We start from the raw sequence: 24637 nt of genomic DNA on the forward strand, positions 1-24637 counted from the left end.
ACAGGCGAGGTTCCAAAGGGCTGGAGAATAGTCAATGTTGTTCCCTTGTTTAAAGAAAGGAAGCAGGGATAATCCAGCGCATTATAGGCCAGTGAGCTTGACATCAGTGGTGGGGAAGCTTTTGGAGAAGATACTGAGGGAGAGGATATATGCACATTTAGAAGAAATAGATTAGCTAGTGACAGGCAGCATGGTTTTGTACAGGGAAGGTCATGTCTCACCAACTTGATTGAGTTTTTTGAAGAGGTGACAAAGAAAATTGATGAGGGAAGGGCTGTGGATGTACTTTACTGGACTTTATTAAGGCGTTTGACAAGGTCCCACATGGCAGACTGGTACAAAAATTAAAATAACATGGGATTCGGGGTAGGCTGGCAAGATGGATACAGAAATGGCTTGGTTATACAAGTCAGAGAGTAGCTGTGGAAGGGTGTTTTCCAGAATGGAGATCTGTAGCTAGTGGTGTTCCACAGGGTTCAGTGCTGGGACCTCTGTTTGTAGTATGTATAAATGATCTGATGGAAAATGTTGTTAGTCTGATTAGTAAGTTTGCGGATGACACGAAGATTGGCAGAGTTTCTGATAGTGCCGAGGATTGTTAGAGGATACGATAGGATATAGATAGATTGGAGACTTGGGCACAGAAATGGCAGATGGAGTTTAATCCAGACAAATGTGAGGTAATGCATTTTGGAAGGTCTAATGCATGCAAGAATTATTCAGTCAATGTTAGAACCCGTAGGAGTATTGACAGGCAGAGAGATCTGGGCATACATGTCCACCGATCACTGAAAGTAGCAACGCAAGTGGATAAGGTAGTCAAGGAGGCATGCTTGCCTTCATTGGTCAGGGCATTGAATATAAAAATTGGCAGGTCATGCTGCAGCTATATTGAAGTTTAGTTAGGCCTAATTTGGAATATTGTGTACAATTCTGGTTCCCACACTACCAAAAGGGTGTGTATGCTTTGGAGAGGGTACAGAAGAGGTTAACCAAGATGTTGCAACAAAGTTTGGAAAGTATTAACTATGAGGAGAAGTTGAATAAACTCAGTTTGTTCTCTCTAGAACAATAGAGGTTTCCTCTCTGGAACTGATAACGGTTTACAAGATTATGAGTGGCATGGACAGAGTGGATGGTCAGATGCTCTTTCCTAGGGTAGAAAAGTCAAGTAGTGGGGACATAGGTTTAAGGTGCATGGGGAAAAGTTTAGAGGAGATGTGTGAGGCAAGTTTTTTGTACAGAGGGTGATGAATGTCTGGAACGCGCTGCCCGGAGAGGTGGTGGAGGCAGTTACGATAGCAGCATTTAAGGGGCATCTGGATGAATACATGAATAGGATGGGAATGGAAGGATACGGACTCCATAAGTGCATATGATTTTAGTTTAGGCAGGCACCATGATCGGCGCAGGCCTGGAGGGCCGAAGGGCCTGTTCCTGTGCTGTACTGTTCTTTGTTTGTTCTAAATGCCAAGTGATGCACTTTGGATGATCAAATTTAGGTGTGAATTATACTCTAAATGGCAGAACCGTGAGGAACATTAACAGAGGGATCTCAGCATGCAGGTCCACAGTTCCCTAAAAGTGGCAACACAGGTGGCCAAGGTGAGTAAGAAGGCATATGGCATGCTTGCCTCCATCAGCCAGGGCACTCAGTGCAAGAGTTGGGAAATCATGTTGCTGCTGTATAAAACGTTGGTTGGGCCGCATTTGCAGTTCTGGTCACCACATTATCAGAAGACATGGAAGCTTTGGAGAGAGTGCAAAGAAGGTTCACCAGGGTGTTGCCTGGTCTTGAGGGTGTTGGCTATGAGGAAAGGTTAAATAAACTAGGATTGTTTTCATTGGAAAATGGAAGCTGAGGGGAGACCTGATAGAGACCTACCAAATCATGAGAAGCATCAACATGGTGGATAGTCAGAGGTTTTTTCCAAGGGTGGAAGTGTCAATTACAAGGGGGGCACAGGTTCAAGGTGAGAGGGAGAAGTTTAAGGGAGATCTGTGGGCTGAAGATTTTCTTTTAGTTTGGGCATCATGATCAGCACAGGCTTGAAGGGCTGAAGGGCCTGTGCCTGTGCTGTACTTTTCTTTATTCTTTGTTCTTTGAAACCGCTAGTTATTGTATTCACCAAGGCATTTTGCCAAGTGAGCAGTGGCAGTCTATTTAAGCTGCTGGAGAAAATTGGCTGCCTGTCAAAGTGACTTAATGTGATCTCTGTTTCCCATGGCAACATGATGGATAAGGTCAGCAACAGCGGGCAACATCGGAATCCTTTGTATCTGCAGTGGGTTCAAACAGCGTTGTGACTGGCATGCATTCGGGCGCGGTCCCGATCGCGGCCATTTTCAGGCTTTGGTAAAGGGGGAACTGGTGCGGAGGCGGGTGCCTCACACCCGACTTTACCAAGTTTTTGTGCCCGGAAATGGGGCCCACGTGGCACATTTGTGTGTGCTGGAATCTACCTGTGTTAATACAAAGGGCCCTGTTCTTTGCAGACGGGAAGAACATGTAAAGATATTGGGGCAAGTTTTACCTGCCGTGGGAATCGGAGTGGGGGGGATGGAGTGTGGAAAGGTCTGTTGACCTTGGGCAGGAATTTATGGTTTCGGGGCGAGCGTGGCCGTAACACCCCGCCCATTGTGCCTGTTTCAGCGAAACAAAATAAGTGACAGACAATGGCTCATTCCGCAGGACAATGCCTTGACCAATCAGAGCTAGCTGGTTCAAAATTTTCGAACAATGCTTGGCAGTTAACAGTCAGTCACCATTAACTGGTGCACTCTCACTTTAATTGAATTTTATGTAAAATATCTGATAGGAAAATTTAACTTTAAGGAGCATACTCAGTTTTATTGATTTTAAATGAAGAATTTAAATAAGGAACGTAAGGTTCACTTTTGACAATGCACTTGGACATTTTAGTAGTTACAGCAAGAATATCCAGCTTGGAATATTGTGCATTCCAGAAGTATCCTACTGACTGCAGTGGGCAGCTTGTGTTGTTTGGTGAATGTTTCCCGAGGAGAAGGTTAGGAGTCCAAGTCTCAGGGTCACCTGTGATTCAGCTGGTTGAGCTTTCCATCAGGTTGCAAAAGGGAGTGCAACGGAGACATAGGGCAGTAAAGCTATCCCCCAACCAACCCCCTCCTTATGTAACTTGCACATTCTGCTGGCTGCCTGTGGAGTAGGTATTGATGAACATTCCTGAGAAGTCATGTTTTCCTGGTGTGAGGGAAGCTATGGTCAGGAGCATTTAGAGGTGAAAAATCTATAATGTCGATCGTACTGTTAAAATGTAAAGAAAACTTTGTGCAGAGAAGTTGTTGCTGCTGCTGTAATAAAAATTAGTAACATCTTATTAATTTTGCTTGTAATTTCAGAGATTATTTATTGTGAAAGAGAGTTGAGTTGATAGTCCGAAAGTGGAGAATATTTTAGAAAATACTAAAAGGTAATTCTATTTAATATTTTTCACAAAGGTAAATGAAACTCACATTTAAAGCACAATAAATGTATTTCCAAAACTAATTTTGTTATAAAACATATAAACAGTACAAAGAACAAAAGACATACATTAGACAAATACAATACTTCGGCCGAAGGAAGATCTGGTGAGGCACGGCACCTTGAGTTTCCTCCACAGATCTCTGACTTTCGTGCCAAAATCTTGGATAATTATACAATTTGATTATCTTAGATACAGTCCAGCAATTAACTGAACATGATCTCATTTAATATTTAACTTGTCAATCTATTCATTCTCGAATCGAATTATAATCTGACACCTTAAATAATGGTTTGTTATTTGCCCGTTCAACTATCGGAAGTACACTTCTAAATCAACATGGCTTCCTTGTTGCTTAGCAATACAAAATTATACTTTTGACTTATTCAATATTTTGTAAGGAGGTCAAACCAGTTCTCTGCTGGTTGCAAGCCCATGCACCTGGTAGAGGTCCCAGATCAAACTCCATGTTCTTGTATAAAAATGTATACAATTTATCCTTTTAAACAAAAGATGGTTTCATAATGTACCATGTTCAAGTTACATTGTAATTGAGTTTTTATGTTTTTCAGTCCATTCTCTGATGTAAGAAAACCTTGGGCTAATAATCGGTTACTGGCAGATTTAACAATTAACATTAAATGACTTTTAATGCCCTCGTTAGTTTTTCATTTAAAATCCTTATACTAAAATATTAACTGCTTAGTTCCCTATTTTGGGTATTATGATCAAATGATTAAATTCCCTTCATCAAAGTCCTTCTCAAAGTAAATGTTCTGTACTTCCCTATGCTTTATCCTCACACAAACTGTTTGTAAGGAGATAAGCCCTCACCCTGCATATTTTTTCTTAGAAAATACATAAAAATATGCTCATTGCTTTCTCTAAAAATTTCAAACTGGACAAAGTCCTAAAATGGCTGAAGCTATGTCTGTCTGTGACCCTGAACAAAAGAAGCTACCTAAAAATACAGGGGAAACTCGTATATAATTTTCCCTGAAGTGTCATTGCAGGCTGCATAGACCAGGTTCAAAGAGAGTTACGCAAAGGCCATCTGCATTTCATAACCCAGACTGGCAAGCAGGAAATCTTGTCTGCTAGGACAAAGGACCCTGCAACCTTCCTTTCAATTCTTAATGCTGAGATATTTAACAATCTCAGGGACTCAGATGAGGGACACATATCCTTTGACAAAGGCATTGTGGAGAGCTGGAAGTCACCAGCGGTACTATTGCCTTTCTGAGCTGCAAAGTCTGAGGGCGGGATTTTCCTGCCACACTCGCCCTAAGACCGGAAAATCCCGCCTGAAGTCAACAGCCCTTTGCACGATCCTTGTCCCGCCTGCTATGATTCCTGTGATGAACGGGATGGGAAAATTCTGCCCTCAGTCTGCTTTTTGTATCATCTGACCAGCGGCCTCACAGACAAGGAACTCTGGCCCTGATTGGACACTTGGCCCCATCTACACTGATTCTGCTAGAAGTTCTGTTCCATCACCTACAAGACTGCATGCCTATCCCACCTTATGAAGTCAACACCAGCAGAAAAGTAAACTCTATAAGATCAGTTTTTCAGCCCACTGACCTCCATTGGATTTTGATTCTGGACTCTGAAACCTATTTAAACCAATATTAGTTTCCTCTGTGGTCTCTGAACTGTAAGTCCTTCTTTTCTCCATCCTCCCCTTTTATTGTGTGAGTGTATGGGAGACAATGTGGTAACCCTCCTTCTGCAGTATGAGTGTGCAAATAAACTAACCCTTTGAGTTCATCCTGTCTCGAGTTTTCTTCGGGGTTTTTACTCGAAAATTTGATCACGTAAAAACCAAGGGGTTGGGAAATACAGCACCAGAAGTGAAGAGGGAAATAAATCAAAACACCTTTCTGTTTAAGGATGGGTGGTGAGGGGAGAAATTAGTTCTGTCTGAATTCTCTTGCCCATAACATGTTAGATGTGGAACGATAACATTTGACAGGTTATCAGGCTACAAACCAAGCACTCCTGCTGTTCTATGAAAATAATTGTCCAGAGTGAACTAACCCTGAGATCTGCTGTCTGTTTGATTTGACCAATGGGAGCATTAGCAGATGAGGGAATCCACGATGGAAAGAAAAAATTCCACAGCCCACAAATTCTGTGGAGACACTGCCCAATGCAAATGTGACTATAAATAGTAGTGGGCTCTGATGCTTTCCTGACAGCACAGCATGAGCAATTTTAATAAGCTGAAGAGGCAGCGTTTTGCCCTTTGCTGAACATTTACACTCCTTACAAAGTTTGCCTTTCAAAGGCAAACTTATCCAACAGCGAGTGAGTGAAAACATTCCTATGAAGCCAGCACTGGAAGAGTGAGTTGACATTAGTTCAAACATTTTTTGCAGTTTCAGCTCAAACATTCTAGCACCTTGAACCCATTCCTCTGCTCAATCATTGAATTTGATCAGCGTCCATGCATCGGGCGGCATGGTGGCGCAATGGTTAGCACTGCTGCCTCACAGCGCCAGGGACTCAGGTTCGATTCCCGGGCTGGGTCACTGACTGTGCAGAGTCTGCATGTTCTCCACGTGTCTGCATGGGTTTCCTCCCAAAGATGTGCTGGTTAGTTGCATTGGCCATGCTAAATTCTCCCTCAGTGTACTCGAACAGACGCCAGAGTGTGGCGACTAAGGGATTTTCACAGTAACTTCATTGCAGTGTTAATGTAAGCCTATTTGTGACTAATAAATAAACTTCTGACTTTGATTTTTGCTTCACGTTCGTTTCATTTGTTCCCATATAATTAAACTGGGTCAGAAAAAGCATGTAAATTTCAACAGTTATCTGTTGGATTCTGGCTATGACTTTGAGTCTGATTCACTCATTAGAGTCTAAATGATGGACCACTTACCCATTGATTGGATCTGCCAGTGTCTTCTGGGAAGGCAACAACAGAAGGCACCACATTCAAATTCACTTTTTCGTCTGCCTTTTATTCTCCAATTTGTCGGTTTCCCTCTGCAACACACATCTCTTCCCTCAATCATGGATGATCAAATAGTTGACCTCCCACTGTATCTGTGTCTCGGTATTTTCAGGTGCAAGAGAAAGGCCTATACATTCTTACCACCTTGTTGAAAAACAACTTCCCTGAATGCCCAGTTACTCTCAGACACACAGGCCGGAATTGTACCTCCCTGCCTCCCGCGGGAATCGGAGTGGGCGAGGGGCGGACAATGGAAAGGTCCGTTGACCTTAAGCGGGATTTTACGGTTTTGGGACGAGTGAGGCCGTAATATCCCACCCACAATGTGGGAACTGCACCGAAAGCCATGTGTCACCACGCCCCATTATGGGGTGAGTTGCTACACAGATCTATGTCATCACTTGCACTGTCTTTACCGACACTTGTAATCTATTTTCAGTGAAAATCTTCAGACACGGCGAGAATTTTGCTGAAAGAATTTTGAGCTATTTCTGGCCACTGAAATAGACAAAACATTTGTTCGAATAGTCGTTGAAAGCTCTCTTTTCACACCTTTTTCTGTGACTCATGGGCCTTTGGCTGGGATTTTCTGCTCCCATTTTTACTTTGGTGTGTTCGGTGATTAGAGCGAGATTTCTAAACCAGGTTTCACCCCAATGTAAAAGCGTGACATGATTGGCCCCACCCCTAGCCGGTGATATAGTGCGTTGAAATGATTTCCATATATTAACATATAATTATCAGGCCTCCATGCCTGAATCACCCTCCCCCCACCCCAGCCAAGAGAAAGTCCATTGACATCAGGCAGACCCAGGGGAAACCCCGCTGGTCTCTCTAAGTGTGCACCTGGTGATCAAACATCCCAGAGGAGCTCAGGTGAGTGCAGGCACTGCCCAGGCACTGCCCAAGAACTGCCTCTGGCAATACCCACTGCCTTCTGGCACTGCCCACTGCCCAAACAATGCTGGGGGTGGTTACACGAGGGTGGAGTGCGTCAGGGTGCTTTCTGTTGAACTATTCTGCTCTGGGTAGTCATTAATTAAGAATGGTGCCCGGATCACCAGTGTGATGTCGTGGGACCTGTTGCTTGGGGTTTCTAAGCCTAAGTCCTGAATGATACAATGGAGAAAGCCACCGGCACACTTTTCCCACCCACCATTGCCCTTTGCTGAATTTAGGGAAAATTCTGCCCTTTATTTCAATTTGCATTCTAAAGGAAGTGTTTTCTGAAAGTCCTTTATTTAACGTGTCAATCAGACAACTCTCTACAGAACTGAAAATAGTTGAAGATGTTGAACACGCAACTCTCACCCATTCTGCAGATGCATCATAGAAAGCTTCCTTCCTGGTTGTATCACAGTTTGGTTTGGTATGGCTCCTGCTCTGCCCAAGACTGCAAGGAAATACAATGAGATGTAGTCCATCATGCAAACCAGCCTCCTATCCATTGACTCCGTCTACACTTCCCACTGCCTTAGAAAAGGCAGCATAATCAAGGACCCCACGCACCCTGGGCATTCTCTCTCTTCCACCTTCTTCCATCAGGAAAAAGTCTGAGGTCACGTACAAACTAACTCAAGAACAGCTTCTTCCCTGCGATTATCAGACTTTGAATGGACCCATTTTATATTAAGTTGATTTTTCTCTTCACCCTAGCTATGACTGTAACACTGTACTCTTTCCTTTCCTTCTCCCCTATATGCTTTATGAACGGTGTGCTTTGTCTGAATAGCACGCAAGAAACAATACTTCTCACTGTATCCCAATACATGTGACAATAATAAACCAAATCAAATCAAAAATGTTACAGAAATTTTGGTAGTAACACTGACATATATAGAGGATCGGGATATGAATGTATAAGTAATAACACACTTTTGCATGCTCTGTTAAATGCAGACCTCTTAAATTAATCAAATGGTTCAATTCCTTTCAACAGGTACTTTGCAATGCTACTCATTAATTTATGGCAATTGAAAAGAGAATCGTACATGTTTCAATCAAGTCCTCTTATGATTCTAAACTCTAGCAGATACATGCCGAGCCTGTCCAACCTTTCCTCATAAGACAATCCTCTCGATTCACAAATCTTTGGATACATAGGGCAGGATGTCCCATATGGTAGTGGGATCTAGAGTGCGGGATTAGCTTCCTTTGCTTTCATTCTTTGCCCTATTATTAAGACATTGTGGCCAGAATTTTCCTGCCCCACCTGCCATGGGAATCATATTGGGTGGGACAGAAAATTTGGTGGACCATGCAAAGGTCCGTAGACCTCGGATGGGAATTTCCGGACTTGGGGCGTGCATGGTCGGAAAATCCCGCCCTGTGACTCAAAGCATGATGCAGCTTGAGGGATAAGTTGTTGCCCTGGGTAGCAAGCCCCTCCCAATCATTAATGCCGTTCTTCAAGGAGAGCTTCAGTGTGTCTTTGAAGTGAGACTGGAGATATTGGAAGCACGCCAATGGCACTTGTCATTGTTTTTGTAGCCCAATGTAGCTTGAAAGATTGTTGTTGGGTTATAACTTTGATATATTTCCATATAGTTTAAAAATCTAAAAAAAGAAAAACAGCTGCATCAACCAGGGCAGAAATGACAAATTTATTTAATTAAAATTAAGTGCTTGATGAAGAAATAATGAAAGATGGGGAGGATATTGTTTCAAAATGGTGAGTCAAAATGCCACTACAAAGAACAATACAGCACAGGAACAGGCCCTTCGGCCCTCCAAGCCCGCGCCGCTCCCTGGTCCAAACTAGACCATTCTTTTGTATCCCTCCATTCCTACTCCGTTCATATGGCTGTCTAGATAAGTCTTAAACGTTCCCAGTGTGTCCGCCTCCACCACCTTGCCTGGCAGCGCATTCCAGGCCCCCACCACCCTCTGTGTAAAATATGTCCTTCTGATATCTGTGTTAAACCTCCCCCCGTTCACCTTGAACCTATGACCCCTCGTGAACGTCACCACCGACCTGGGGAAAAGCTTCCCACCGTTCACCCTATCCATGCCTTTCATAATTTTATACACCTCTATTAAGTCCCCCCTCATCCTCCGTCTTTCCAGGGAGAACAACCCCAGTCTACCCAATCTCTCCTCATAACTAAGCCCCTCCATACCAGGCAACATCCTGGTAAACCTCCTCTGCACTCTCTCCAAAGCCTCCACGTCCTTCTGGTAGAGTGGCGACCAGAACTGGACGCAGTGTTCCAAATGCGGCCGAACCAACGTTCTATACATCTGCAACATCAGACCCCAACTTTTATACTCTATGCCCCGTCCTATAAAGGCAAGCATGCCATATGCCTTCTTCACCACCTTCTCCACCTGTGACGTCACTTTCAAGGATCTGTGGACTTGCACACCCAGGTCCCTCTGCGTATCTACACCCTTTATGATTCTGCCATTTATCGTATAGCTCCTCCCTAGATTATTTCTACCAAAATGCATCACTTCGCATTTATCAGGATTGAACTCCATCTGCCATTTCTTTGCCCAAATTTCCAGCCTATCTATATCCTTCTGTAGCTTCTGACAATGCTCCTCACTATCTGCAAGTGCTGCCAATTTTGTGTCGTCCGCAAACTTACTGATCACCCCAGTTACACCTTCTTCCAGATCATTTATATAAATCACAAACAGCAGAGGTCCCAATACAGAGCCCTGCGGAACACCACTAGTCACAGGCCTCCAGCCGGAAAAAGACCCTTCCACTACCACCCTCTGTCTTCTGTGACCAAGCCAGTTCTCCACCCATCTAGCCACCTCCCCCTTTATCCCATGAGATCCAACCTTTTTCACCAGCCTACCATGAGGGACTTTGTCAAACGCTTTACTAAAGTCCATATAGACGACATCCACGGCCCTTCCCTCGTCAACCATTTTGGTCACTTCTTCAAAAAACTCCACCAGTTTAGTGAGGTATGACCTCCCTCTCACAAAACCATGCTGACTATCGTTAATGAGTTTATTCCTTTCTAAATGTGCATACATCCTATCTCTAAGAATCTTCTCCAACAACTTCCCCACCACGGACGTCAAGCTCACCGGCCTATAATTACCCCGGTTATCCTTCCTACCCTTCTTAAATAACGGGACCACATTAGCTATCCTCCAATCCTCTGGGACCTCACCTGCGTCCAGTGACGAGACAAAGATTTGCGTCAGAGGCCCAGCGATTTCATCTCTCGTCTCCCTGAGCAGCCTTGGATAGATTCCATCAGGCCCTGGGGATTTGTCAGTCTTTATATTCTCTAACAAACCTAACACTTCCTCCTTTGAAATGGAGATTTTCTCCAGCGGTTCAACACTCCCCTCCGAGACACTCCCAGTCAACACATCCCTCTCCTTTGTGAATACCGACGCAAAGTATTCATTTAGGATCTTCTTTGGGCTCCAAGCATAATTCCCCACTTTTGTCCCTGAGAGGTCCGATTTTTTCCCTGACAACCCTTTTGTTCCTAACGTATGAATAAAATGCCTTGGGATTCTCCTTGATCCTGTCTGCCAAGAACATTTCGTGACCCCTTTTTGCTCTTCTAATTCCCCGTTTGAGTTCTTTCCTACTTTCTTTGTACTCCTCCAGAGCTCCCTCCGTTTTTAGCTGCCTGGACCTAACATACGCCTCTCTTTTCTTTTTGACCAGTCCCTCAATTTCCCTGGTTATCCACGGTTCTCGAATCCTACCCTTCCTATCCTTCTTTTTTACAGGCACATGCCTGTCCTGTAGCCCTAACAACTGTTCCTTAAAAGACTCCCACATGCCAGATGTGGATTTACCCTCAAACAGCCTCTCCCAATCAACAGCTGCCAATTTCTGCCTAATCCCACTAAAGTTAGCCTTCCCCCAATCCAACACCTTACCCTTGGGACACCACTCATCCTTTTCCATCACTATCCTAAAGCTAACAGAATTGTGGTCACTATTTGCCACATGTTCCCCTACCGAAACTTTGAAGACCTGACCGGGCTCATTCCCCAGTACGAGGTCCAGACTATACACTGATTTCTTGCAGGGAATAACAAAATAATAATTAACTTATCTTTTAACTCATTCTGCGGAATTTTCCCACCCTGCCCGCCACAGGAATTGTAGCAGGTGGAACACGGACCATGCAAAAGTCCGTTGACCTCGAGTGGGATTTTCCGGCTTTGGGGCGAGCGCGGTTGGAAAATCCTGCTCACTGAAACAATAGGTTTCTATTGTAACCAATGACGACAAATGCTCCTTTTAACTTACTGTGAGATTACACCAGAGTTAAGTCAATGCATCAAGTCATGGGGCAAATTGTCTTATGAATGCTTCTTTATCTCACATTAACTTCAACAGAATACGTCAGACCCAAAAGATAAATAACTCCAATAACAAGCCCTGAACAAAATAAGAAATACTAAATTCATAATATACATTAATATTTTGGGAGGTCTTGCAGTGCAGTGGTAGCATCCCTACCTCTGGGTTCAAGTCCCACTCTGGGACTGGATGGCCATGGAAGGTGTGTGCATAGGGTAGCCAAAAGGATTTTTTATCAGCTGATGGCAGGGCGTAGGAGAGTTTCTTGGTCAACCATATTGTAGAAGGCAAATGGCAAACCACAGCAATACTTTGCAAAGCACAATCATGGATCAATCCAATGGAAGTCCATAGTTTCCAATGCCCTCTCATGGCATGGTGCCTGAAAGCAGAAGAGGACATTTACATTCATGTGGCAGCTCCCTCAAAATCACAGAAGGTAAATGCTCTATGCTACAGGGTGGTTTTGTGCCACATAGAACCATGATGTCCCAGCATTGATATCCCTGGTCCTTGCTAACTGATTTCATTGCCAGCAGAGGGATGAGAATTAATATCAGCATCAGTCTGAGGTCACGTACCAACCGACTCAAGAGCAGCTTCCTCCCTGCTGCCATCAGACTTTTGAATGGACCGACCTCGCATTAAGTTGATCTTTCTCTACACCCTAGCTATGACTGTAACACTACATTCTGCACTCTCTCGTTTCCTTCTCTATGAACGGTATGCTCTGTCTGTATGGCGCGCAAGAAACAATACTTTCACTTTATACTAATACATGCGACAATAATAAATCAACTCAAATCAAATCAAAATCTTCTGAGCTGCTCCATCACTCGCTGTTACTGAATGCACAGTGATATCTTTCCATGATTAGTCACCCCAAAATAAAGTTGGCCTTGTTGAAATTGTTGAATTCACTCAGGAGTTATACTGAGTCACAAATAAAGAAAGCCTGATCTCCAGGAAGGATACAGGAGATACACTTATTGTGATATTACAATATTAAATTATTAAATGGAGAAGAATTGGCCTAGAGGTATTATCGCTGGAGTATTAATCCAGAAATTCAGCTAATGTCCTGGGGACCTGGGTTCAAATCCCGCCATGACAGATGGTGAAATTTGAGTCCAATAAAAAATATCTGGAATTATGAATTTACTGATAGCCATGAAACCATTGTCGATTGTCGGAAAAACCCATCTGGTTCACTAATGTCCTTTAGGGAAGGAAATCTGCCATGCTTACATGGTCTGGACTACATGTGACTCCAGAGCCACAGCAATGTGGTTGACTCTCAACTGCCCTCTGAAAAAAAAAGGCCGAGCAAACCGCTCATTTCAAGGGCAACTAGGGATGGGCAGTAAATGCTGGCCAGTCAGTGACGCCCACGAATGAATTCAGAATTCAAATATTAAATGCATCACTGTACAGATGTGTACAAAAAGAATATTCTAACAATTATATGCTTTGTCAAGGTTGGGATGGGGTTTGCTAATGACATTTAATGCCACATGTAGAAAGCTGAGGGTATTGTTTCTCTGTGCCTTGAGCCATGGTCGAGAATATCACTGAGTCTGGAAGCACAATTTAAAAAGGGTGATATGACCACAGGTTACATCAGAGACTCACAGATTGCTGGAATGGTTGTTTCTGTTTGAAGTTTGTTCAGTCGTGTTTTTCAGTAGGGAGTCTGATGAAACAGACCTCAGAATGCGTATCAGCCAGTTGATGAGCAGTATGGTGTATTTCAGTGGTTTGCAACGCAGCATGTTGCTGTGTTATAAACTGAGCTGTAAACTAGGCAAACAACTTACTGCCATTGTCCGTATTAATCTCGTATCCTGTGGTCTATCCAATTTTGGCAGTGAAAGAGGAAAGGTGACACGGAGAACATAATAATTGATTGTGTAAAGTCTGCTTTCATGCAGGGACAGTGAAAGCTAAATGCTGCTACCATTGAATGGTATAAATTGGGGGGGGGTGGTTGGGGGGTGGTGTTTGCTGTGATGTCAGAGAAAAATGTATTGAATGCCACAAATCTGAAGCAAAAGAAGTTTAAGGTAAAATTTCAACAGGTTGATTGATCCTTGAGAGAGAAAGGGAGGTAAGTTATTTGGGGTGCAATGAAAGACAGTGGTCTTAATTTTCACAATGTGGTGGGGAGGTTCGAAGATGTGCGGGTTAGGTTGATTGGCCGCGCTAATTTTCCCCTTAATGTCAGGGGCATTAGCAGGGTAAATACGTGGGGTTACAGGGATAGGGCCTGGGTGGGGTTGTTGTCATTGCAGGCTCGATGGGTCGAATGGCCTCCTTCTGCACTGAAGGGATTCTTTGATTCTATGAGGAAGAAAAGCAGGGAAGGTAGGGGAAGCCTAATAACAAGCTCTGAACCTGGCATTTTGGGAATGTGAAGTAAAAAATCGATGTACTCAGCACATTGGTCCAAGAAAGAGTCATAGTTGACTCAGAGGGCCCAATTTTACCATCAAGTTGCGCCCATTTTCGGGCGGGAAATCTTGGTAAAGTTGGGTGTGAGGCGAGTAGTGTGATCCGCGCCCAACTCCGGACCCGTTCCCCCTTTACCAGACACCTAAAATGGCCGTGATCAGGACAGCGCCCGAAACAGGCGCAACGTCAATTTAAATGCATGAGCATGCATTTAAATTGACTTAATGGGCTGGATTCCCAAACTTACCGGCATTTCCCCCTTTGCCACTGCGTTCGCCCGTCCAGATTAGGCACGAAACAGGCATGGTCCGCAAAAGTTCAATTTGGATGCTTCAAAAGGAGGTGGGGGGGGGGGGGGGGGGCGTGGGGAGGCGGGTCAGATCGCTCTCTGGTAGGGGGGGAGGAGGGAGGAGGATCAGATCGTTCTCTGGTGGGAAGGAATAAACGGAGGCCGGTCAGATGGCTCTCTAGTGGTGGGGGGGAGGGAGGCGGGTCAGATGGCTTTCTGGTGGTGGGGGGGGGGGTAAGGGGAGATCCGCTGCCACTCTGCGTGCGATCGGGGGGGGCTTAAGGGGACAGGGGGCCATGATCGGTCTGGGTAGCAGGGGGGTGGGGGGATAAGGGGGACAGTTATGTTGTGGGGGTGGGGCAATGTCTGTGGGGGCCAGGGGGAGGCATTATCCGGCCCAGGAACGATGTGACAGGGGAGCGTTTTTCTATTTTTTTTCTGGTGCATGCGCAGTTGGAGGCTCCAATCGGAGCTGCAGTGTTTCGGACGTGATAAGCCCCGTCCACCAGCTTATGCAGCGCGATTCAGAATCACTGATACTTTTTCAGGCAGGGTACGCATGGGGGCGCCTCATAACGGTCTAAAAGTCAGATCTGAAGCACTCCCAGATTCAGCACTTAGAATCAAAATGGAAAATTGGGCCCAGAGTGTTCTCTCTTCACAGGTGCACTGAATATTTATTTCAGATTTCCAGCATCCACCACATTTTATTTCTTTTTCCGGAAACGTGAAGGTCCAAGCTGAATCTAACGACAGAACTTAAATAAATCCAAACAGAATCCTGCCCAACAATCAGCCAAATTGACAATCTAGTACTCGGTATGTTCATCCAATGACAGGATACCTTCGCCAAGGGCTTGTGTGAGTAGCTCTCGGACATCAAGAAAGGAAGAAAGAAAGACTTGAATTTCTCTAATATCTTTCACATCTATCCCAAAGGGCATTGAGCCAATGAAATACTTTCTAAATGGTAGCCCCTGTTGTGATGCAGGAAATGTGACAGCCAATTTGGGCAAGACAAACTCCCACAAACAATAACGTGAAAATGAGCAGATAGTCTATTTTTGTTTTTGATGCCAATTGAGGGATAAGTATTGGCCAAGGACACCAGGGATAACTCCACTGTTCTTCTTCAAAAATGAGCTGAAGGATACTTCAGGTTTCAGGCAAGGCCTTGTTTAAACTTCATCCAAAAGGCAACACCTCTAACAACATGGCAGGGTGGCACAGTGGTTAGCTTGGGTGTCTGTGTGGAGTTTGCACGTTCTCCCTGTGTCTGCGTGGGTTTCCCTCCGTGTGCTCTGGTTTCCTACCACATTCCAAAGACATGCAGGTTTGGTTGGTTTGCCATGGTAAATTGCCCCTCAGTGTCAGGGGCACGAGCAGAATAGGGATATGGCCTGGATGGGATTGTTGTCGGTCGAGACTCGATGGGCCGAATGGCTTCCTTCTGCACTGTAGGGATTCTATGAATGAAAAAAAAGCACGCTCTCATACTGGAGTTTCAGCCCAGATTTATGTGTAGGCCTTCATAGTGGGTCAAGAAGCCACAACCTTCAAGGGTAAAAGTGCGATCCACTAAGCCATGCCAAAGCTGAGGCTGAAACTGAAGATCAGGTCCTGATGGCATTGGCATAGAATCTTTACAGTGCAGAAAAAGGCCATTCAGCCCATCAAGTCTGCACTGATTCTCTCGGACAGAGTACCTTGCCTAGGCCCTTTTCCCCACCCTATCCTTGTAACCTGACATATTTACTCAGCTACTCCCACTAACCTACACATCTAACTGCTCACGAAGGGGCAATTTCGCACGACCAATCCACCTCACCTGCACATCTTTGGAGTGTGGGAGGAAACTAGAGGACCCAAAGGAAAGTCATGCAGACACAGAGAGAATGTACAGACTCCACACAGACAGTCACCCAAGTCCGTAATTGAACCTGGGTCCTTGGCGCTGTGAGGCAGCAGGGCTAACCATTTAGACATACACATTAGTACACCATGAAATATACCTATTCAGTGGGCTGCACAGTGGTACAAGCGTGCAGGTTAGGTTCATTGGCCATGCTAAGTTCTCCCTCAGTGTACCTGAACATGCGCTGGAGTCTAGTGGCTCGGGGATTTTCACAGTAACTTCATTGCAGTGTTAATGTAAGCCTACTTGTGACACTGATAAATAAACTTAAACTAAAACAGTCAGACGTGGCCTAGTAACATAAAAGGAATGCTGCTGCCCTGTTCACTAAGCACTGGAATACAACTGTAAGTCGTATTTAACAGTAAAACTCCATCTCTAGCAAAACTACAACATGCAAATTAGGTCACGGCTCTGATGATAGGACGTGGACTTGTTTCTCTCCTCACACGTGCTGCCCGACCTGCTGAGTATTTCCAGCACTTTTTGTTTTTCCTTGTGACACAATCGGACCCGATCTTCACATTTAAATCAGGAGCTCACTTCCTGTCTACTCATGGACTGCTGACCTGCTCAAAGAACATGTCGATATCAGCAGGAAGGCTGTGTGATTGGAGGGTATAAGTGATTCACGTTATTTTAATTGCCAAGGGGCCAGTTAGTTTAGTCGGCTCAGACCATGATGCACATAAACACCTCAACGGCACAGTTTCAAACACTGTCCTTGTTGAGTTTACCTGTTGTCAAGGCAGAATGACACAGTGGTTAGCACTGCTGCCTCACAGCACCAGGGAAGCATGTTCAGTTTCCAGCTTGGGGGGGTGACTGTCTGTGTGGAGTTTGCATGTTCTCCCTGTGTCTGCGAGGGTTTCCTCTGGGTGCTCCGGTTTCCTCCCACAGTCCGAAAGACGTGCATATTATGTGGATTGGCTATGATACGTTCCCCCTTAGTGTACCCGAACAGGGGCCAGAGTGTGGCAACTAGGGGATTTTCACAGCAACTTCATTGCAGTGCTAATGTAAACCTACTTGTGACACTAATAAATAAACTTTAAAACCTTTCCCCATGTTGATATTCTGGCAATAAGACATAATTAGCAATGCTTAATGAGCTGCTGCAAAGGGAGAAAGCAGAAGCATCGTCCACTGATCATCCACTGCAACTGGCTGTCAAGCTACACAGATGTCATGGGGCATCCTTGCCTCTGGCATCATGCAAAAGCAGCTGATAGAGTGGGCACAGCAGCATGCACCCTTCTTCCACTACGACCAAATTCTTACGCATTCCTTTGAAGGGTCATCCAGACTTGAAATATTGGCTCTATTCTCTCTCCACAGATGCTGTCAGACCTGTTGAGTTTTTCCAGCATTTGACTGTCTATGTGGAGTTTGCACATTCTCCCCGTGTCTGCATGGGTTTCCTCTGGGTGCTCCGGTTTCCACCCATAGTCCAGAGATGTGCAGGTTACACTGCTTGGCTGTGCTAAATTGCCCTTTAGTGTCAGGAGGATTGGCAGGATAAATAAGTGGGATTATGGTGATAGGTCCCACAAAGATCAAAGAAAATTACAGCACAGAAACAGGCCCTTCGGCCCTCCAAGCCTGCACCGACCATGCTGTCCATCTGAAGTAAAACCCCCTCCTCTTCCGAGGACCCTGATGCTGAGTGGAATTGTTGTCGGTGCAGGCTCGATGGGCCGAATGGCCTCCTTCTGCACTGTAGGGATTCTATGAAACTATAATTCTGTTTTTGTTTTAGGTCCCAGCATCCGCAGTATTATGCGTAGTGCAGGGCGGCACGGTAGCACAGTGGCTAGCACTGCTGCTTCACAGCTCCAGGGACCTGGGTTTGATTCCCGGCTTGGGTCACTGTCTGTGTGGAGTTTGCACATTCTCCTCGTGTCTGCGTGGGTTTCCTCCGGGTGCTCCGGTTTCCTCCCACAGTCCAAAGATGTGCGGGTTAGGTTGATTGGCCATGCTAAGAATTGCCCTTAGTGTCCTGAGATGCGGAGGTTAGAGGGATTAGTGGGAAATATGTAGGGATATGGGGGTAGGGCCTGGGTGGGATTGTGGTCGGTACAGACTCGACGGGCCGAATGGCCTCTTTCTGTACTGTAGGGTTTCTATGATTTCTATGATTATGCCTTTTCCTTAGCATAAGTAATTTTGCTGTAAAAAGCGTGAAACCACTTAGAGTATGAAAAGTAAGCAAGCGGGAAACATAAAAACTGACTGTAAAAGTTTCTATAGGTATATAAAGAGAAAATGATTGACAAAAACAAATGTAGGCCCCTTACAGTCAGAAACGGGAGAATTCATAACAGGAAAGAAAGAAATGGCCGAGGAATTAAATTTGTACTTTGCTTCAGTCTTCACAAAGTGAGACATGAATAATGTGCCAGATGTTCTGAGGAAAACAAATTTTAGTGAGGAGCTGAAGGAAATCAGCATTAGTAGAGAAATAGTTTGGGGGAAATTGATGAGCTTGAAGGTGGGTAAATCTCCAGGTCCTGATAATCTTCATCCCAGAGTACTTAAGGAAGTGGTCCTGGAAATAATAGATCCATTGCTGGTTATTTCCCAAAATTCTTTGGACTCTGGACTGGTTCCTACAGATTGGAGGCTAGTTAACGTAAGCCTGCTATTCAAAAAGGGAGGTAGAGAGAAAACAGGGAACTAAAGACCAGTGAGCTGTGGTAAACCACTGTAGCTTATTGCCTGTGTGTGTGTGTGACATGCCTGGACATGCCCCTGCCGGCCCTGCCTGAGACTCCTCCCCCTCTGGTCCAGGTATAAAGGTGACTGCTCCCCACCCCCCTGCCTCAGTCTCTGGACCAGTTCATCAGCATGGGTGTGCTCCAAGTCTTTTGCGAATAAAAGCCTAGCATATTCGTCAAAGCCTAGCATACAATCTAGTCTTTGCTTGATTGATAGTGCATCAATTTTATTCGCAAAAGTTTTGGGATGGAGCAGATACTAAAACCCGATAGACTAGAATTGGATCCTCAAGCTATAGGAGCCCCTAACAGCTTCGATCACTGGCTGCGATGTTTCAAAACTTTCCTCACCGCCTCCTCCTCCATCGACCGGACCGGAACCGACAAGCTACACGTGCTCCACGCCCGGGTAGTCGATCAAGTATTCTCGATGATTAGAGACGCTGAAACTTACAAGGACGCGATCGAACTTTTAAAAGACCAGTACAACAAACAGTCTAATGAAATCAATGCCAAACATCTTCTGGCCACTCGCAGACAACAGCCAGGAGAATCGGGCAATCAATTCCTGCGTGCGTTGCGAGCACTTGGCAGGGCCTGTAACTGCAAGACCGTAACAGCCGCCCAAAACACTGAGGACTTAATCAGAGATGCCTATGTCATGGGTATCAGGTCAAACTATATCCGACAACGACTGCTGGAACAGGGTGGGCTGGACCTACAAAAGACTGTGGCGCTTGCCGACTTGTTAGAAGTGGCCTTCCGTAATCTCGAGGCCTACACCCCCGACCACGGGGGCACATCGTGGACACCGTGGTCGCCACCACCTCTGTACTCGGGAGGGCAGCAGGCCTACGCCATGCCATGTCCCACCAATGACCCGACCGCTGCGGCAGTCTCCGGAGGCCTGAAGTGCTACCTCTGCGGCCTGGGGAAGCACCCCCGACAACGCTGCCCGGCGAAGGATGCGATCTGCTCCGGGTGCGGAAAGAAGGGCCATTACGTGGAGGTATGCAGGGCGAAATTGACCTCCAAGCCCAGTAGCGCAGCGTGCGACCCGCGGGGGCCGCCATCTTGGGTGCCGGTAGCTGCGTGTGAGCCGTGTGGGCCGCCACCTTGGACGCCTTCAGCCGCGTGTGAGCCGTGCGGGCCGCCATCTTGGACGCCTTCAGCCGCATGTGAGCCGTGCAGGCCGCCATCTTGGACGCCATCAGCCACGTCGCAAAATCCAACGGTGGCTTCGATTACGCTGGACCAATCCAGGTCTCACCAACTCGCCAGGTCCATGATAGACATTGAGGTAAACGGTCGCACTATAAACTGTTTATTTGACTGTGGGAGTACGGAGAGCTTTATTCACCCGAACACAGTGAGTCGCTATGCCCTTTCAGTACTGCCAGTGAAGCAAACGATCTCCATGGCTTCAAAGTCCCACTTGGTGGATGTCCTCGGGTACTGCGTGGCAACCCTGACTGTACGGGGCACAGTGTACAAAGGTTTCAGGCTCCTCGTGCTGCCACAACTCTGCGCTGCCGTACTCCTGGGGCTAGATTTCCTGTGTCACCTTAAGAGCATCACCATGGAGTATAATGGGCCTTTTCCCCCGCTCTCCGTTTGCAATCAGCAGTTCTTAGATCGCCCACCGCGCACCACCTGCAGCCTCTCGACCCTTAAAGTCGCCCCTCCCTCAGTGTTTGAAAATCTCACCCCCGACTGCAAGCCCATCGCCACCAAGAGCAGACGGTACAGTGCTGGAGACAGAGCTTTTATCAGGTCCGAAGTACAACGGCTCCTGGGGGAGGGGATCATCGAGGCCAGTACCAGCCCCTGGAGAGCCCAAGTAGCAGTTGGTAAAACTGGGGAGAAACATTGCATGGTCATTGACTACAGTCAGACCATTAACTGATACACGCAGCTGGACACGTACCCCCTTCCCTGCATATCTGACATGGTTAATCAGATTGCGCAATATCGGGTGTTCTCCGCCATCGACTTAAAATCTGCAGACCACCGGCTCCCTATCCACCCGGAAGACCGCCAATATACTGCCTTCGAGGCGGATGGCCGCCTCTATCACTTCCTTAGGGTCCCCTTCGGCGTCACCAACGGGGTCTCGGTTTTCCAGCATGAGATGGGCCGAATGGTAGACCAGAACGGGCTGTGGGCCACCTTCCCGTACCTGGATAATGTCACCATCTGCAGCCATAATCAGCAGGGCCACGACGCCAACCTCCACAAATTCCTCCACACCGCCACACTCCTAAATCTGACCTATAATAAGGAGAAGTGCATGTTCCGCACACGCCGCCTCGCCATCCTTGGTTGTGTTGTGGAAAATGGGTCATCGGTCCCGATCCCGACCTCATGCGTCCCCTCCTGGAACTCCCCCTCCCCACCAGCCTCAAAGCACTGAGGAGATGCCTGGGCTTCTTCTTGTATTACGCCCAGTGGGTCCCCAATTATGCAGATAAAGCCCATCCGCTCATCAAATCCACCTCTTTTCCCCTGACAGCAGAGGCCTGCCTGGCCTTCGACTGCATCAAAGCAGACATCGCGAAGGCCACGATGCACGTTGTAGACGAATCCATGCCGTTCCAGGTGGAGAGCGATGCGTCTGACTTCGCCCTAGCCGCCACTCTTAACCAGGCGGGCAGACCCGTGGTCTTCTTCTCACGAACCCTCCAAGACCCTGAAATTCGACATTCCTCGGTCAAAAAGGAGGCCCAAGCCAGTGTGGAAGCTGTACGGCACTGGTGCCACTACTTAGCTGGTAAATGATTCACCCTACTCACGGATCAATGGTCAGTTGCATTCATGTTTAATAACACGCAGCGGGGCAAGATCAAAAATGATAAAATATTGAGGTGGAGAATCGAGCTTTCCACCTACAATTACGACATCTTATACTGGCCCGGGAAGCTCAATGAGCCCCCAGACGCCCTGGTCCCGGGGAATATGTGCCAGCGCACAAATAGACCAATTGCAGACTCTCCACAACGACCCCTCTGCCACCCTGGGGTCACCAGGTTTTTTCACTTCATTAAAGCCCGTAACCTGCCCTACTCCATTGAGGAAGTCAGGTCTATGACCAGACACTGCCAGGTCTGCGCAGAGTGCAAGCCGCACTTCTATCGGCCAGTCAGAGCACACCTCATAAAGGCCACCCGCCCTTTCGAACGCCTAAGCGTCAACTTCAAAGGCCCCCTCCCCTCTTCTGACCGCAACATATACTTCCTCAACGTCATTGACGAATATTCACGTTTCCCCTTCGCTATTCCCTGCCCGGATATGACCTCGGCCACGGTCGTCAGGGCCCTGCACAGCCTCTTCACCCTGTTCGGTTTCCCTAGCTATATCCATAGCGACCGGGGATCCTCCTTCATGAGTGATGAGCTGCGTCAGTACCTGCTCTCCAAAGGCATAGCCTCGAGTAGGACCACCAGCTACAACCCCAGGGGGAACGGACAGGTAGAGAGGGAGAACGCAACAGACTGGAAGGCCGTTTTACTAGCTCTGAGATCTAAAGGTCTTCCAGTCACCCGCTGGCAAGAGGTCCTCCCTGATGCACTACACTCGATTAGATCACTCCTTTGCACAGCTACCAATGCTACCCCTCACGAAAGAATGTTTGTTTTCCCCAGAAAGTCCTCCTCGGGGACCTCATTACCATCATGGCTGACGTCCCCCAGCCCTGTTCTGCTCCGGAAGCATGTGAGGACGCATAAGTCGGACCCCCTGGTCGAAAGGGTCCAGCTCCTCCACGCCAACCCCCAATACACCTATGTGGCGTACCCCGACGGGCGGGAGGATACTGTCTCTATTCGAGACTTGGCACCCGCAGGTGCCCCAGGGACCACGATGACCCACAACCCCACACCCCCAACCCCCGTATACAGCACGCCTGAGCCCCAGGAGCCGCCACCACGCACCCGACAATCGGAAGGGACTACAGACGACTCGAGCGACTACGGCCTGCGCCTGAACCAACACCGCGGCCACCAGAACTGACACCACAACCAGCACTACGGCGGTCGCAGCGGCAGATCAAGCCCCGAGAGAGACTAAATTTGTAAATTTGTAATTCTGTAAATATCGTTCCACCCACCTCACCCCCACCGGACTCTTTTTTAAAAGCAGGGGGTGAGTGTGGTAAACCACTGTAGCTTATTGCCTGTGTGTGTGTGACATGCCTGGACATGCCCCTGCCGGCCCTGCCTGAGACTCCTCCCCCCCCTGGTCCAGGTATAAAGGTGACTGCTCCCCACCCCCCTGCCTCAATCTCTGGACCAGTTCATCGGCATGGGTGTGCTCCAAGTCTTTTGCGAATAAAAGCCTATTTGTTCTAGCATACAAACTAGTCTTTGCTTGATGGATAGTGCATCATGAGCCTAACGTCAGTACTGGGGAAGTTGCGAGAGTCCATTATCAAGGATTTCATCCTCAGCCTTTGGAAGGCAGTGGTATAATCAGACAAAGTCAGATGGATTTACAAAAGGGAAATCATGCTTGATGAATCTACTAGAATTATTTGAGAGTGTAACGAGTAGAGTTGACCGAGGAGAACCAGTGGATGTGGTTTATTTCGACTTTCAGAAGGCTTTCTACAAGGTCTCACATAACAGGCTACTATGTAAAGTAATAGGTAATGTCTTGAAATGGATAGAAAACTGGTTAGCAGAGAGGAAGCAAAGAGTTGGCATAAATGGGTCTTTTTCTGTTTGGCAGTCAGTGACTAGTGGAGTTCTGCAGGGATCTGTGCTAGGACCCCAAAGGTTCACATTATATATTAATGAATTGGAAGAGGGAGCTGAATGTATTATCTCCAAAATTGCAGATGATACAAAGTTGTGTGGGGGGGTGAGCTGTGAGGGGGATGCAGAGATGCTTCAGCGTGATTTGGACAGGCTGAGTGTGTGGGCATCTGCATGGCAGATGCCGTATAATGTGGATAAATGTGAGGTTATCCACTTTGGTAGCAATAATAGGAAGACAGATTATTACTTGAATTGATGTAAATTGAGAGAGGTGAATACTCAATGAGACCTTGGTCGCCTCATACACCAGTTGTTGAAAGTAAGTGTGCAGGTACAGCAGGCAGTAAAGAAGGCAAATGGTATGTTGGCCTCCATAGTGAGAGGATTTGAGTATCGGGATAGGGATGTTTTGCTGCAATTGTATATGGCATTGGTGAGGCCGCATCTGGAATACTGTGTGCAGGTTTGGTGTCCTTATCTGAGGAAGGGTGTTGTTGCTGTAGAGGGATTACAGCGAAGGTTTACCAGGCTGATTCCTGGGATGGCAGGTCTGTCATATGAGAAGAGACTAAGTTGGTCAGGATTATATTCGCTGGAGTTTAGAAGAGTGAGAGGGGATCTCATGAGCCTTACTTCTGTTGTGGGCAAAGTATTGGAAAGGATTATAAGAGATAGGACTTATAATCACCTAGAAAAGAATAATTTGATTAGGGATCGTCAGCACGGTTTTGTGAAGGGTAGGTCGTGCCT

The sequence above is a fragment of the Mustelus asterias genome, chromosome 5 (genome assembly GCF_964213995.1).
Source record: "Mustelus asterias chromosome 5, sMusAst1.hap1.1, whole genome shotgun sequence".
NCBI lineage: Eukaryota > Metazoa > Chordata > Chondrichthyes > Carcharhiniformes > Triakidae > Mustelus > Mustelus asterias.